The following is a 13,310-nucleotide window of genomic DNA, read 5'->3' on the forward strand; positions in this document are numbered from 1 at the left end:
TTTTTTTCTCTCCTTTCTTTCCTTTTTATTTTCTTTTTCTTTCTTAAAAGTGATTTTTTTACTGCCTTCCTCTTTTTTTGTTCCTCTCTTAGGTGTTAAAATTTCACACACACTGTATATACACATTTACGTATAGTTATACATGTACATATATGTTTTATATATATGTATTTTTTATATTGTGATATTTTTGTGATTCACTTTGATAGTCTAGATACAGATTTATTTGAGTCAATTCTGCTTCTGTTTAGTGCATTCTCTTAATAAGCACTCATAACCTTCTTCCTATTTTAAACATATGTAGCCATGATGATCTCTTTGAAACTGCAGCAACAGCATTCCCTCTAGACCCTTACATTGGAAATACTCTTTCATCTGCTCTTTTATATTGGTTTTGGATCATTTTGTCATTTTTTTCTGAATCTTGGTTAAGTTTTCAGTACTATACACTAGTTTACTAATTTTTTGTGCTGTTTGGACTTTGGGGTAATCTCCTGTGCTGTTTAGACTTTATGGTATTTGAATTTTTAAACAGTATTTTACATTTGTAACATTTTAATGCATTAATTTTACATTCTCTTGTTTTATTTCTCTGACCTTATTTCACATTTTCTCATTTTTAAAACATGGATATGAGCGCCTCAAGGACATCTATGTGGATTTTAGACATTCATATTATGTTTGTTTCATTGACAGCAGAGCTGCTTAACTCCTGCACTATGGACATTTTAGTTCAGATCCTTACTGTTGTGGGTGGCTGTCCTGTGCACTGTGAGATGTTTAGCAACATCCATGGTTACTAGATAACAGCAGCATCTCTAACCTCACCAGTTGAGACAACCAAAAATATTTCCAGCCTTTGCAAATTGTCCCCTAGCTGACAAAACCACCACTACTTGAGATCCACTGATCTAGAGTGAATATATTCCCTGCTAACTTTTTTTTAAATTAACTTTCATAGTGCTACTTTTTTTCATGAGTTTTAGAATTTGATATGCAGATTTATTCTCTCATACTTTCTGCTGTTACTGTCACTGGTTCCTTGGCTAAGTGCCCAGAACCACATCTTACGCTGGTGGCTGAGGTTCCCACCCCAGGGCTGTTCACTTCTCCTGAAGGCTCCAAAAACCATGATGATGCTAGGGATATCACAGAACACGGTTCCTAGTGGCTGGGCTCAGGTCCTGGTTGAGAGTCTGTGTGTGTTTCCTTTACTGTCTGAGATCCCAGCTTCCTGCAAGTCATTGCCCCAGAGAACTGCAAATGCCAGCTTTTCTCAACTTACTTTTACAACTTTCTTTTATATAGTGAAAATTATTCTAATCCATACCCTCTCCATTGTACAAGACTCGAACTGTACAACAATCAAGACTGTGACGGTTCCCAGATTCAGGAAGGCTTCTGTTCCACACTGCTCTCTGATTCTGTTTCATAGAGATGCTTATTTTGTTCGAAAGCATAGCTTTGGGGCTTTTGGTGCTTTCTTTCCAAATTTTACTATCAAGACTATAATAGGAAGAAGGGCTTAGAGGATAAGAGGGGCTCAAAGTGTGAATTAAGATTCAAATTATTACATTTTATTTTAAAATTCATTATTGGTGAAAAGATATGAGTTAAGACATGGTAGTTCTAATTCTGGTCTTCTAAACCTCAGGATTATTGACATTTTGATAATTATTGGTTAGGGGAAGGAGGTTATCTTATACATTGTTGGATCTCTAAGCTCTCTGCACTAGACACTAGTAGCACCACCCAATCCTCCAAGTTGTGATGAGCAAAACTGTCTGCAGTTATTGGCAAATATGCCTCAGAGAGCAGATCACTCCCAGCTGAGAACCATTGCTCTAGTCTGTGCATGTCTCTTCTATTGATGTCTCATCCCTGGTCATGTAAAATCAGTACTTGATTCATAAGAAATATTTAAACTAATTTTTCATCTAAATACCTACCACTGAATCTTTAATGTGTTCAGTTAGTAAGAGTGTCAAGCTGATATTGCCCAATTTTGATGTTAATAGTTTTGGAGTATGTTGAAGAATGTTATGAAGAGCATCAGAAACACCTGTGATTTGTCCTTGACCTTTTCTTGTTCTAATCCCTCTGATAGGACTACATCTAAGATATTCTATCTCTTTCATAGTAGTTTCATCTAATAAATGCCACTTAACCTTCTCTACATACATATAGATAGGTAATTGGTAGTCACGGGTGATAGGATCATTCTTTCAGGCTATGGTGTTGGGAGAAGACTGGAGGCCAGTGTTGTAGGAAGGGCTGTTCACTTCTCCTGAAGGCTCTAAAGATCATTTGCATTAGGAGTCCTCTAATCTACCTCTCCTTGAGTGTTCTATACATTCTTTCAGGAAATCAAGGTTGAAGCTTGTTTTGGACTTGTGGAGTTTTATTTTGCAATGAAAAATTGCAGTTCTACACCTAGAAAAGTTCTCAGGCATGCTCCTCTGGTCTTGAGCTGAGGTCTGAGTGAGTAGTAGACACTTGCTACCTTAGTATAAGGAAGGGACAATGACGACAAGTGCTGGGAGGGCTGTCTGAGAGATGGAAACTCTCACTGGTGTCTGCTGGCAGGGATCACAGAGGTTCAGTCTAATGAAAGGTAGGAGAACAAAGGGAAGCATGTCTTCTCACGAACAGACTTTGGCCTGAGGACAGAAGCTGCTTTGTTCCTGTTTTTTTTTTTTTTTTTTTTTTTTTTTTTTTTTTTTTTTTTTTACCAGCAAATTTAGAACCACATAAAGAAGAGGATTTTGGGAACCCTGGCTTCCAGCTTAATGATATTGATAATGTAATTATCCAGCACAATAATAATGATAGTATGTAAAGGAAATGTATATACAGTGGATTGCTAAACAGTGTCCAACATGGTTGGCATTTGGGGGAGAGAACAAATACATCCAGCTACTATATACTTTGTATCATCTGATGGTCCATTTGGATTCAGCTATAGGTGGTATGGTAGACTATCTCTAAGGAAAGCCATACAAATATGTTTATCTAATTACAATCATGTGACTTACACTGTCTCCACCAAGAAGTGGGTCCTACGTCTTCATCCTGTGAATTTAGGTTCTGATCAATTATGGTGGAAGTGGTGTTGTGTGACTTCTGAGGTTAAGTCTAACAGAGATGCAGCTGTGTCCCTTTCTCTCTGTCAGGATGCTTTCCTATGGAGTCCACCACCATGTTGTGAGGAGGCTCAGACCAAATGAAGAAGCCATTTGTAGATGCTTTGAGTCTTCCAGAAAAGACCCAGACACCTTGAGAGAAACAAGCTGTCTCTACTGTACCCTGAAACTTCCTGATCCACAGAAACCCTGAGAGGTAATGCATGATTATCATATTTTTAAGTCACAAAATTTTGGAGGTGACTTTTAAATGTATCTATAGATAACGAATGTAGGTAGAACCTGGAGGGCTCCTCTTCCACCTGTCTCCTCAACTCTCCACCTTCATTGTATACCCCTTTGCCATCCTTGGTGGTTCCATCCTGCTTCTACCAAGCTATATCCAAGGCTATTGGGATCCATTTTTGGTTCTTTCTAGGAAAACTCAAGAAATACCCTTATAGTCATAGATTGTAACTCTTTCAAACCAATGATCTTCTCTTAGTAGTAATAATCCCCTCTGACAGCATGACTTGAATATGTTGTCAGGTTAGGTAATACATTCCTCTCCCAGGGCAGGAACTGGCACATAGTTTTTTGAATAAATAGTTACTATGACTTAGCATTAAGAGAAGACTGACATGGCTTCATGGTGGGCTTGTTGAGGCTTATATTAAAGATGGCTTAGGTGGTGGATGGTCCAGAGACTTTGCCCCATAGGAGAGCGGTTTGAGAGATCTAGATTAGGCATAGTCACAAGTAGGCAGGTCTACTGAGGCAATCCAGGGAATCTGTGAGGTCTTAGTGGAAATTTAAGTAAGTGCTGTCCTCATGGAACCAGTGGAGTTTTCTTGATTGCTAATCACATCAAGTTTTAAATCATGTGGCCACTATGATGAGCAGCACTGTAGCCCTACAGGTCCCAATTCACATGCTTCACCAACAGGCACTACCATCTGTTTACTAGTGTGGAAAATCAGAAATGAGACCAGAGCCATCCTCAGATAGACTTTATTAACAGTTCTCCAAACTATTCTCGTTCTAAGCACCGTAAGTAACGTGAGCTCTGACTGGGAATTTTTGACCAATTAATATTCAAACTCTTTCTGTGGGTAATATTAACACTGAGAAAGATTTTGCTGAAGCTGGTTGAAGTCTTTGTCCTAGAGTCCAAGAATTTATGTTTGAATCTTAGAACTACTCCTTGCTGTGACAATGGGAAACTTTTTAGTCACTGCAGACTTTTGTTTCATTATCTTTAGAGTGAGCCTAATAATAGCATCTGGGTTTACTGTGTAGATGAAATGCCATCAGACATTAATTCATATATGGCATTATTTTTTTCACCTGGCACACAGAAAGCCCTCATTAAGTGGTAACTCTTACTAATACCATTATAAATATATTCCTTCACAAAGGTACTTTTGATTCAGTTGTCCCTTGAAAACATCAAAGCCTTTCATTATGATGCATTTAATTTTCATACTTTATGATTTTTCTACAAAGCAAAAAACTACAAATTAATCATTTAAGTTTGATCTCCTTCATAAAGGAACACTTCCATTACATTCATATCTTTTCTTTCTTGGAATTTCTGTTTTATTACTAAGACATGTGTCATCATATTTAATTTATAACCTGTTATTTTTCTCACATGGTTCTGGGTGTGGTTTTGAATCCTTAATAAAATTTTAAGTACTTTGAGGAAAGATGTCTTATACCACATTTGTGCCATCTTAAGTATTCTAGATAGTTCTAGGCAAAGAGTTAGACTCAAAAAATAATTGTTGATTTAGCCTTTTATTTGGAAGGTAATTAAAATAACATCCCTCCACTGAAATGGATCAAAAGAATAGCTCATGAGATGTCACTGACAGCTCTAGGCTGGGTCCAGAGAGAGATGATCCCTGGGCTTCATGAAGACCTAAATGGATTCTGGCTATATATCACAGGTGCACAAGATATATGAGGTGCCCAGCACACATTCAGTAAAAGAAACTTGTGTAAGCTAACCCAATGATCACATGGCTTCTGTTCTGTCCCTTCCCATTGCTAATCCAAAGTCAGGGAGATATATCTGGAGAGGTGGGGATGGATCATATGCCTGGCTGTATGTCCACACATTAACAAGGTTTTTCTCCTTTCCAGTAACTCCCAGATTTCTCAGAAGACCAAGGACTAGGGTCTGGACTAGAATAGAAAGTTGACAGACAACAGAATGCCATGCTTAAGAGGACTGAGAGAATGGAAAAACTGATCCACAGGAGGTCCACCCTGCCAATTCAGCGGCAGTTGGAGGAAGTGCTTTCAAAACATAATGTGTGGAGGCTGGCAGATCAGCACAGGGAGACATGCCAGAGCTTGCAAGCTCTCTATCTGAGACAGGGTGGATTCCACCTGGCTAAATCATAGCTTTCAAAAGCTATGGTACCTCCCAACATCTGTATCACTGCCAATCTTTCATTTTGTATGATCTAGATGGACACTGTTAAGGGAGAAAGCAAAGACAAAATAGTACGGGTATACAGAGTGTTAGTATCCTGGTTTGTAGTAGCTTTCAAAAATATATCATAAATATACTAATTTGTAGTCCTCAGTGGGCTCTGGGTCAAATGATAAACTCCATGAATGCCACTAGCATACAGACATTAGGCACTTAGGTTTCACAGCCCTTAATACTTGCTTATATCATTGAACATGTGAAGAGAACATGGCCATGTTTCTGCTGCATCCTGAATCAGTTTCATAAATGACACACTCTTCAACAGTGCTTTAAACAACCATTAGCACACAATGACTATCCTATAAAGGGGCTGGCCTGGTTTTTCTTGATTGGGAAGAAATAAACCTGTTCAGCCAGATGACTTCATCCTGATGACTGGGAGAAAAATATAGCAAAATACTAATAAACACAAGAATGATGCCTGTTTCTTGGGGGAGACTAATACGGGAGGGAAGGGTTATGACCTTCTTGGAAGGTATGAAATAAAATTTTGATTAACACTCACAGAAGGATTTTTAACTTTATGCATAAGGTAGCTAGCTGGTTGAAAAGCAAACAAATTCATTAGCTTGAAAAGACTGAAATTATTGGCATTCAGCTGAAAGAGAAAACAGAGACACTGTGATTTGGAAAGAACAAATACATTATGTTTATTCTGTCCCATGCATGGACATCTATTTTTCATAATACTTCACTAGAGTACATTATTTTCATAATACTTCCATGAAAAAAAAGTGGAAAAGGGCCTAAGCTTTGTTTCATAGGAATCAGAATATACCCCCTCTTACCTTAGTCCTGCCAAACACACACACACAGTCTCCACACAGTTACCACAGAGTGATGGGAAATCCTTAGGAATCCACCTGAGTGAAAAAGGGAGACCAAAAATTTTTGATAATTCAGTGAGACAATTTTCTTTTCTTTACTATCAGCTTCAAGTTTCTCTGTCTTTCTAATGACAGATCTGTGATCAAAGGACCCCTGAAAAGTCTTGTAAAGAAAACCTCACACTTGGACTTGTCATACATGTAGGACAATGAAGAGGCAGCAGCACGGAACAAAACCTTGTCCGTTTTTCCTGTGAGCAGGGATCTTGATAGACTCTCAGACTGTGGGAAATGTTACTTCTGACTTCGACTCACTTCTTAAAGGAATAAAGACACAGCCCATTTCCTGCCTGTGGGGTGGCAGAGAAGTTCACACTTCATGATACTTGGATAGTTCTAAAATCATTTTTTAGGACTTCAGAAACTTGTATGAATGTTCTGAAAGATCACTCCCTGGATATTTGTGTCAGCAATGCTTTTTTAATTCAAAATTTCATATTGGCAAGAAATTTAGGACTAGATTTTTATGTAAACTCAATTAAGATCCTGGATTAATAATCCTAATAGTCTTGGCAGATGACTTTCTGGAGAAACATGGAGCCATGAAGCCATGAAAGAAAGGTACTTATTTTACTGTATCTGGGGAAAGCCAGAACACAGCAAAAGCTCAGCTATTTATGTCAAGTTAAATTCCAAATAGATTATAATTTACAGTAGTGTAAAAAATTATAGACTAGCTATTTGTAATCTAGGAATAAGAGGGAACTTTCTGGACATGAGAACTAAAGCTGAAATCCAAAAGAAAACAATTTTATGTGAAAATGAAAGATACACTCCACATTAGAAAATATCATAGGTGGGCTGGGGTTGTGGCTCAGCTATAGAGTGCTTGCCTCGCATGTGCGAGATCCTCTTGCAACTACTGACTGAAATACATAAATAAGTGAAATAAAGATAGTGTGTCCAACTACAACTAAAAAATAAATATATTTTTTTAAAAATACCGTAGGCAAAGTTGAAAGACAAAAAGTACATTACATGACTTTGTAATATGAGGAATTATAAAAGGGGGTATGTAAAATCAGCAAGGAAATACAAACACTTCAGGGATAAAACAGAAGAAAAAATACAAATGGCAAATAAACAAATGAAACAAAGTCAAGCTCACTATTGATGAAATAAATGGAAATTAAAAGAATGCATACTAACTTTTATCAGTGGAAAATATTTTTTAAAAATTGGTAATAACCAGTCTAACACTTAGGGAATGGGCCATCTCGTACACTGTGGAAGGGAACACACAATGGCACCAATTATAGAAGGGAAAGTGTTTGAATCTAAAATTTCCCCTGAAGTCTCAAGTGTTGAAGGCTTGGTCCCCAATGCAGTGGTGTTCAGAGATGGGGCTTTTGAGAGGTAATTGGGCCATAAGGGCTTTGATCTCATCAGTAGATTAATCTATTGATGGGTTAATAGCTGAATGGACTATTGGGAAGTGGTGGAATAGGTAGGAGGTAGGACCTAGTTGGAGGGAGAGGATCTTTTGGCTGGTAACTTTGGGGATAATATCTTGTCCCCTGTCCCTCTCTCTTTCTGACTCTCAGTTGCCATAAGGTGTGCAGCTTTGCTTCACCATGTGCTCACCGCTAGAGTTCTGCCTCACCACAAGCCCACAGCAATGGGGTCAAGTGACTTCAAATTGAAACCTCTGAAATCATGAAACAAAATAAATCTCTCCTTTTTTAAAATTATTTTTCTTAGATATTTTTATCACAGTGATGGAAAGCTAACACAAAAAATCTTGCAACTACTGACTGAAAAATGTACATATGTCCACCCTTTTCTTTTGTCGTTCTAGTTTGGGGGATTGTATAAGTAAATATCTATACATAAGCATCTGTGAGAGCCTCATTGCTAGTTTATTTAACATAAAAAGTTGGAACAATCCAAATGCCTGTATTTGAGGATGCTCAGGTTATGCCCATAAGAAGTTTGCTTAAGTTTTTTCAGTATAGTCACACATCATTTAGTGATGGTGATATGTTCTCAGAAACACTTCCTTGTATGAACATCATAATGTGCACTTACATAAACCTAGATAATAGGTCAATCACTGGACATGACTTTTTTGATGCAGTTAAGAGGTGTAATAAATATAGGATGTCTGGGGCTACTGCTGACACAACATGGTACACTGCTATGGAGTAAACTTCTTTTCCTTGTTAAGTAGAAGTACAGTCTAAACTGATAAAAACCTAGCATAATAAAGACATAACCCAGTAACACAGTTGTGTATTCTCACTATCAAGAATTATGCACAGGATGTAATTGTAGGTATTATATTTTTGTATGACTGGCAGCACAGTGCGTTTGTTCACACCAGCATCACCACAAACATGAGTAATATGTTGTACTATTACATTAAGATGGCTATGATGTCACCACCACAGGAGTTTTTCACCTTTGTCATAATTCTATGGGAACACCATCATATATGTTGTCTATTCTTGGCAGTAATGTTATGTGCCGCATGCCTGTATTTTATTATAAAAATGAAAATCCATGTATTTTCCATATGGATTCAATCATTGTTAACATTCTGCCATTTATACTTATTTCTCTGCACACACACACACACACACACACAATTCCACAAAACTGCCTGATTCATGAACCCTCTCGAATCATGTATTATGGTTCAGATTCTATTTGAACATGTTAAGTGGAGAAGACCTCAGTTCATTCTAGTTTTGGTCAACTGTCTAACAAAGTTTTTCCCTTAAATGCATTCAAACCTGCATTTTTTTGGTGAATGATTATTGAACACAGTTTAATATGCATTTTCTTCAGATTGAAGGATGCTGAAACATAAAAAATCTACTTATTAATTAAATTGGTGATATTTCAGTTCTAGATTTTATGTTATCAAACGTGGTAATAATCACAACAAATATTTGGCACGTTTGTCAAAAACTAAATGGTTTGTACCTGAGACTTTAGAAATGGAACTTTCTGGGGGATGGGGCCCAGCACCCTGTCACCTGTGGAACAGCTTTGCCTCATACAGTCATGATGAGCAACCACTAAGAAAAACACTGTGGTCTGGGAAAATTCCAATCTGCCAGAGAGGCAGATGCTAGGTAAGATGCTGACAGGCATTCTGGTGCTGTTCCAGCTTCTTCGGAGTTCAGCTCATTTACCCTGCTCTGTGTATCTCTATCAACCCTGCTCCCTTACTAGGAAGGGTGAGGGTTGTTCTCTTGCCACTCAATGCAGATCATTGTAATCAACCCTTTTTTGTAACCTAAACCTTTTTAGAGTTTATGGGTATATGGGAGAGAGGAAGAGCTGGAGTGAGAGGTGGCTTCCAGCAAGGCTTTCCTACAAGGTTCTCAGATTGGGCCTTGGCCTCTTCCCTTTCTCCTCCCCTTCTTCCTTATTCCCATTTCTCACTTTCTGCTGCTTCTCTTCCAATGCTATTCTCCTGTCCTCACTGGGACTTTGCTTTTGAGATTTCTTCTCTGCAAAAGCTGCAATTTATCTTAATTCCCCTAGGGATGGATAATTCAATTGTGAAGTAGGACTTCCTTCTTCAGAATTGTCCACTAGGTTCTATTACAAATCATAAAGTTCTTCCCAATTCTGCTTCCCCTCAAAATATTCCTGAGGGGTTGAAGTTTCATGCATCTCTCTTGGCAGTGGTCCTGGGACACAAGGTTTGTGAGTATTAGATTTGAACAGGAGTTTGGGCACCATATTGAATGCCAGATTTACTGCTTTCCATCTTGAATATACCATGCTAGTTTTAGTACCGACTTCCTGAGTTAGGATTTGAGTGACCATAAGGGTCAAGTTCCACAAGCTGGAGATGGTCTGGGTGTATAATGGACATGAGCAGAGGAAAGCTTTTAGCTTTCATTCAAAATTTATCTTAGGTTGTTCCAGGTTAATACATTTAAAAAGATTAAGATATTATAATTTTTCATAGTTAATTTGTCATGGGTATTTTGTATTGGTCTAATATACATACTTCTTCTCCTTCCAAGAAAGTCAGAATTCAAGGCAAAGTCCAGGGATTCCTGTCAATTTTATTAAGTATTTCCTTTATGAATGATTCATGGTTAGAATTCTGTACAAGCTCAATGTCAGATGAATTTCTATTTCAACATATCAAGATGAAAAAGTCTAAACAGCACTGGATCATTGAAAAGGAAATGGAATAATAAAATTACAGAATTTTTTTTAAAGTCTGCTAAAGCAACAGTAGAACTGATACTTGGAAGAGTCAAAGCTTTAAAAACATATACACAGCAGCTTATCAGACAACTATAGAGTAGTGAGTGTGTGCCCAAACATTTCAATTGAAAATATAGCCCACAGTTATTAAGGAAGAAAAAGGTATAATGAAAATAACTTCAGATATTATAGTATTATACTATGTTTCAAAACAAACAATTAAAAGAGAAATTAATGCTGAGGCAGAATGATGATTTAATAATGTCTCAAGGCCTCGTCTGGAATTTTAATTCTAAAATTCTTGCATATTATGTTTAGATTTCATTTAAATTTTATTAGGGACCTGACCATCCCAGTACTGTGTGTGTGTGTGTGTGTGTGTGTGTGTGTGTGTGTGTGTATGTATCTCCATATCAATCGCAGTAAGATATATGTGTGAACTAAAATAATTCAAAATAATTTGATCTGATTCCACTTTCCATATTAATAGACTATTTTAGTTAAATATTGCATGTTTTTCAAAAAAGTATGCCCTGGTTAAAATTTTGAAAACCAGTGTGCTGGGTAAGTCAGTAGCTCTGCACTGAGTGAGCACCTGCTCTATATAGAGCAGCACACAGGACATTGAGGGATAACATGCCTCTGTTTCTGGGGCTATAGAGTCTAACATTGGTGTATAAACTGCATATGTATAAGATACGAGGAACCAGTTGTGAAAGATAAGTAAAAAAAAAAAAGAGATAGTGCACAATGAGAAGACAAGTGAAGGATGCTGCTCTGAGTGCAGTACTAGGAGCAGGAGATGGAATTTTGTGTTGTGAAGATGGTACAGCACTTTCCAGAGGAGAGAAATTTTGAGAAAACTGGGGAATGCTTTTGCTCAGAGGGAATGGGTTGACCTACTACAGATCTCTTTCCAACATCAAGAAAAGAAAAATATTTTTAAAAACCTACTTTATTTGCTTACAGAATTCAATTGTTTAAATGAAGTTCAACCCAAAGTAGGTGACATAAATTTTGCACAAATCACGACCATGGCCACTTTGCCTTTTAGAAACAAGATGCTGTTGTAGGCTATTGTAATCAGACAGTATGTTACAAATTACTTTAGAATTTTGAAATTGTCCAGTTACATTTGTACACAGCTACTTTGTTTTCTTCAGGCAGAGTCAATCCAATGATTTGTATTCTTGTATACATATTTCACTTTTTTTCTCATGTATACTTAGCAAAACTGACCTCACTGGTTGAATATATTTTGTAGAATTCTTTAACAAAACTGTTCATACAAATCAAAATTTAGGAGAGTTTACAGAGGAAAGTTAATTACCCAGAATTCCAGGCATGTTCTATACTAATATTTGTATGTAACCTTCACCTAATATTTCCGATTACCCTTTACCAATTTATATTACTGTTAATTTTCCACTTCATTGCAGCATATCAAACTGTTATATAATTTAGGGCTCACTGATTTCCCAATTAATTTGTACAAAACTTTCTTATATTAAGGAACTTTTACAATTAATTGAAGGAGGTAACAATCAACTCTACCTTCCCAAAGCACAATGTTTTGAGATTTTAGACTTAAATCTTTCAGCCTGATCCCATATATTAACAGTAGCTGTTACTTGGCAGAATATTCACAGTAATTTCATCTAAATGAGTAGTCTCCCAGAGAAAGAGGCTGTGTTTGCAGTCTAGGACTTTGCAATAATATATCAATTAATTCTAGAACTGTGCACCTCTGAGATATAAAAAAAATACACAATGAAAATAGATTAATGGAGGCAGACATGGGCAGAAATATTCTTTTAACATGGTGCAAGAACAGCCATTAAGAGGTATGTTGGGAAATAGATAACTACATGTTGGTAAGAACAGGTCCTGCCTGGTATGGAAAGAACTGTCTGCAGAACTCTCTGACTCACAGAAGGCTTTGGTATATGGAGAAGGGATGAAATCTAGAGTTTGATAGATCTGGGTTCAAACTCACTCTTCTCTGCTTTAAGAGTTGTTTGAACTTGAGCATATTAAAAACTTTTGGTGCTCTGTTCCCATCTGTAAAATGAAAGCAGTACTGCTCACCCTAAGAATCTGGTAAAATGCTCTGCAAATGTCAATGTCCCCACTTTCCCCTTCCTGTGTTGAACAAATGCTCAATCTAACAACTACATGATCAAACATTGTCCATACACTTTGGAAAAGAAGCCTTCTAAAAACGGAATAAAGAGCTGTCTTAGATGGTTTTAAACATAAATCCAGAAGAAGGATTCTCACACATCTCTGCAGTTAGAAAGTAAATTCAGCCAGGTGGGAAATGACCTTTTTTTCCAAAAGAAAGTTTGGATGGAAAGAAAAAAAAAAAAAACTAGAGGTGGTACTAGAAAACAATGGATTGATTGTTAGAGTAATTAGTGGTAAAACTTAAATGTCAGGTTGTTTTTGGATTGGAAATCCACTGCAGTAACCCTCTGTGAAGGTTTTCTCAGTGGGTGGCCGCTGGCAAGCTCCTGAGATGTTTGAGTGTCCTGGGACAGGAATAGATACCTTCCAGGGGGATTGTCTGATAGCCCTGCAGCTTATTGAGAGTGTTCCTCTGAGGGAGTTAGGAAGGCCTAG

General features: G+C 37.3%; 1 long non-coding RNA gene across 4 annotated transcripts in view; it reads right to left on the reverse strand.

The window, feature by feature from the left end:
- The window catches only part of LOC125620109, a 75,944-nt gene that overhangs the window by 36,151 nt on the left and 26,483 nt on the right, over nt 1-13,310 (reverse strand). For all 4 annotated transcript variants that reach the window (XR_007351682.1, XR_007351683.1, XR_007351684.1 and 1 more), the window contains exon 3: nt 6,414-6,488. This is a non-coding gene — a long non-coding RNA (uncharacterized LOC125620109). The remainder of the gene's footprint in view (nt 1-6,413; nt 6,489-13,310) is intronic.

Source organism: Marmota marmota, unplaced genomic scaffold (assembly GCF_001458135.2).
Source record: "Marmota marmota marmota unplaced genomic scaffold, marMar, whole genome shotgun sequence".
NCBI classification, from domain to species: Eukaryota; Metazoa; Chordata; class Mammalia; order Rodentia; family Sciuridae; genus Marmota; species Marmota marmota.